Raw genomic sequence first — 4,061 nt, 5'->3', positions numbered from 1 at the left:
ATCTCCACATCTTACTCCTCCGCCATCTTAAAGGTCCCCCCAGGTGTCATAATTTTGAAATACAAAATGCTATGGAAATCCGTATATGTCAACAAGGGTGTGAAAGAGTGTGTCAGTAGCATTTCCAGGTCTGTTGATGGGGAATTTAATTGTTCCATGCAACTCATTCTGCCACTTTCTTGAATAACGTCTTTTATTTATCGAATCTCTGGAATGATGGAACTGTGTGTGTCTGTGTGTGTTTTCTATACGTGTAAAGACATCCTTTCAAACACATTCATCGAGGGACTCTTGTCTGTCAGACACTGTGCTAGGCTCTGAGAAACAGTCAAGAATATATTAAATAAAAGCATTTATCCAGAGGCTTTGTCCCAAACATGAATTTTCAGATTGCTTTGGCATCTGCATGAAGTTCAAAGGAGCAGAGTAGGGAACAACAGAAAGCAACAACAGCCAACCCTAACACACACACAACTGTGCACACATACATGCACACACACATGCACGTGCACACACACACACCTGCAAACACATGTACACACACGTATGAACACATGCATGCACACATAAATATTTCACTTGATGTTGTGACATAGGCATGATCATCTCCACTCTAGAGATGAGGAAACGTAGGTGGAGGAAAATGAAACGACTTGGGTAGAGAAGTAAAAATGACAAGCCAGTCTGAGTGGCTGAGGTCACTGACTCTCCGACCTGTGGTCTTAAGCCTTGACCGTGCTGCAGGAGACTTTGTTCAGTGGGGCTGAGTTTATCACCCCTCACCCACTCCACCCCTGTGAATTAGGTCGTGTGGATTAATTCAGAGATTCCACACGCTTTATAGTGCAGGGCGTTCAGAAGGGCGTGTGCATTTTAATCGTAAAAGTTCTTTTACTGGGAGCCACTATCCTTTAGCTTGATTTACATTCCACGATTTTCAGTCCTGTCAGGGAGACAGTCTCACAAATATGGGGGCTCTTAGGAACAATAGTATACGTATAAGATTGTGCTATGCAGTGTCCAGTTACCATGGTAGAGGCAGTAGAGTTGAGAGCTAGGAGATAGTGCCCACTGTAGTTGCTAAGTTTTAAAAGGTAGCAGAGAAATGGTTTGACATAAAGGAGGAGGCCAATGCCATCTTCAAGGGGCTTCATCCACAGTGTCCACTCAAATGGATTCCAGACTCAGCATCTGTGTTTTGAGTAGAATTTCCACATGGAAGTCAAATCATTTCATTCAGCAAAAAATACTTTTTTCACAAAGGCTTGAACAGATCTATGCATACATACCTACTTAGTAGCTCCTGGAAACGTGTGGGAGTTTCACTCAAAGGACCAGCCATGATTTTATGTGGTCTCATCTTACCTGACCTCCTGGGACAGCTGGTGGTTCCATGGTCAAGGCATGGTCATTCCAAGTGGCTGATCATAACAGAACTTCAAACTCACCTTTAAGTGGTCTAAGTGTGAGACTTGCACTGAAAGAATCAACCCTCTGTTCCAGAAGGGAAAGGATCCAAAGGCAGAGCTGCTCCAGGTTGGCTCCCACCCGAGAGGGCAACGTCGCAGGCAAGAACCATCTCCTGAGATGGCAGAGGGATGGATGTTCCTAGTGGCCCGGCTCAGCTCAGTGTTCTACCCAGTTGTTGCCAACTTAATTCTCAAGGAGCTGGACTTCCTATGCAAAGTATGGAGTGTGTTTCTTTGACATCAGCAAAAGCACGACAGGCAAAGTCGTTGTCTCTGTGGACGCCCATTGTGCCCAAATTCTGTTCTGAAATTTTCTCTCTGATCTTTGCTCCTCCTCTTAGGTTTCCTGCATAACATTTACCCAGGAGCTCAAGTAAGAAACTCGGTGTCTTCTTGGACTCGGCTGCCTTTCTCCTGCTCCATCTTCTGCCCAAGTCCAATGGGTCACCTGGTCCTGCATTGCTACCCTCTGAGGGTCACTCCTGTCCGCTCTTCCCCTCCACCCCCGAGGATCTTGAGATCACACCTCCCTCCTTTCCTGCCTGGATTCCAAGGGACTTCTCTCCCTGCCTTCCCTCGGCCCTACTCCCCCATCTAATTTCTACCCTGGAGTTAGAATGAGTTTTACAAAATGGACCTCCGAGCGTGTCCGTGGTCCTCTGACCACTGTAAGTTTCTTGTGCTTCCTGTTTATCGTCAGGGTAAAGTCCAGAGTTCTTCCCAAGGCTTAAAGGGCCAGACGTGATCCGGCCTCTCTTTCTGTTAGTGTAGTTTTGCCTTTTCTGGAATCTTTTGTATCACATTAAGAGGTTTTTGTTTTTTTTTTTTAATTTAAAAATAATTTTAGAATTACATGAAATTTGTAGACATACTGAGTTCTGGTATATTCTCCACCCAGGCTTGCTTCATGTAAACATCTTATATGAGGAAAATGTACAATTATTCAAGCCAGGGATTTAACACTGATGAAATACTATCTTCAGACCTTATGGGAATTTTGCATTTTCCCATCAGTTTCCTTTTTCTGGTCCAGGATCTAATCCAGGAGCCTCCTTTTTATTTGGTCCTCACATCTCCCTGTCTGCTGTGCCCCATGAGTGACCCAGTGCCGCTTTGGCTCACTCTTTGACACTTGCACGGCACTGGCCAGTTGTTGTTTTTTGGTAGAATGTCCCCCCTTTGGGTTTGCCAGACGTTTCTCAAGACGAGACTGAGGTTCTTCTGGGGAGGACGTCAGGGAGGTGCTGCATCCTTCTTGGGGTATCCAGAGCACGAGAGTTGATTCCTCTTACCCCGATGCCACGAATTCTGATCTTTGCCAGGTGTCTCCACTGTAAAGTTAGTATTAATACATAGCTCATGAGGAGGTATTCTGGGACTAGGCCACTACCCTCTTTCTCATTATACTCTCACCCCGTAATTGTAGCATCCAGAGTGCCCGCCGCGTGGTGTTTGCCTAGTGGTGATTTTCTACTCGCCTTGTTCCTCTCTTATTAATTAATTGGAATTTTACTCTAAGGGAGGTCTGTTCCTTCCCCTCCATTTATTTAGTTATTCACTTATTTAGGTCACTATGAATGCACGGATCGTTATTTTATCCTATGGGTTGTAATCCGTTGCCATCGTTTGTCCCGTCACTCAGTTGTCCCAGATCTGGCTTGGGAGCATCTTCAAGTTGGCTCCTTAGGACTTTATCAGTTGAATGGGTGAGATTTACCACAAACGACGATGAACTGAGCAAGATCGTTTTTAATATAACTATGCTTCAAAAACAAACAAACAAACACAAAAACAACAACCCAGATTTTTTTGGTAGGAGCTGTCTCTCTAGAACTGTCTTTTCTCTAATGAAAGAGATCTGTAACTACTGGCTGTTAGCTAATGACAGAACAATCTACAAAGGCCTTTAGGACAGTCTAGAAAAAATGAAAAGTGCTTTTGCAACGACACGGTTTTTTAGTCTCCACAAAACCCTGTGCTTATTATTAATTATTATTATTATATTTAGGGAGCTTTCTAAGCAGAATGATTTATTATTAAGCAGTCAAAATTTTAAAACTTTTTTTTTTGGTTTGAAAAAGTTCATATATAAAAGTATATAGGGGCTTCCCTGGCGGCGCAGTGGTTGAGAATCTGCCTGCCAATTCAGGGGACACAGGTTCGAGCCCTGGTCTGGGAAGATCCCACATGCCGCGGAGCAACTAGACCCGTGAGCCACAACTACTGAGCCTGCGCATCTGGAGCCTGTGCTCCGCAACAAGAGAGGCCACGATGGTGAGAGGCCCGCACACCGCGATGAAGAGTGGCCCCCGCTTGCCGCAACTGGAGAAAACCCTCGCATAGAAACGAAGACCCAACACAGCCAAAAAAATAGATGAATAAGTAAATTTAAAAAAAAAAGGTAGGCAAAGAGAAAAAGAAAAAAAATTAAAAAAAAGTATATATATAGTCTATCCATATATATGCATATATTTATGCTATATATAAAAATGCATATATATCTATTACATAAAAGAACCTCTATGTGCCCACCACTAAACTTAAGAAATAGAACATCACCAATACCTCTGAACCCACTGTGTACCTCTTCTG

The sequence above is a fragment of the Eschrichtius robustus genome, chromosome 14 (assembly GCF_028021215.1).
Source record: "Eschrichtius robustus isolate mEscRob2 chromosome 14, mEscRob2.pri, whole genome shotgun sequence".
Taxonomy (NCBI): domain Eukaryota; kingdom Metazoa; phylum Chordata; class Mammalia; order Artiodactyla; family Eschrichtiidae; genus Eschrichtius; species Eschrichtius robustus.
This window is presented reverse-complemented; position numbering follows the sequence as displayed.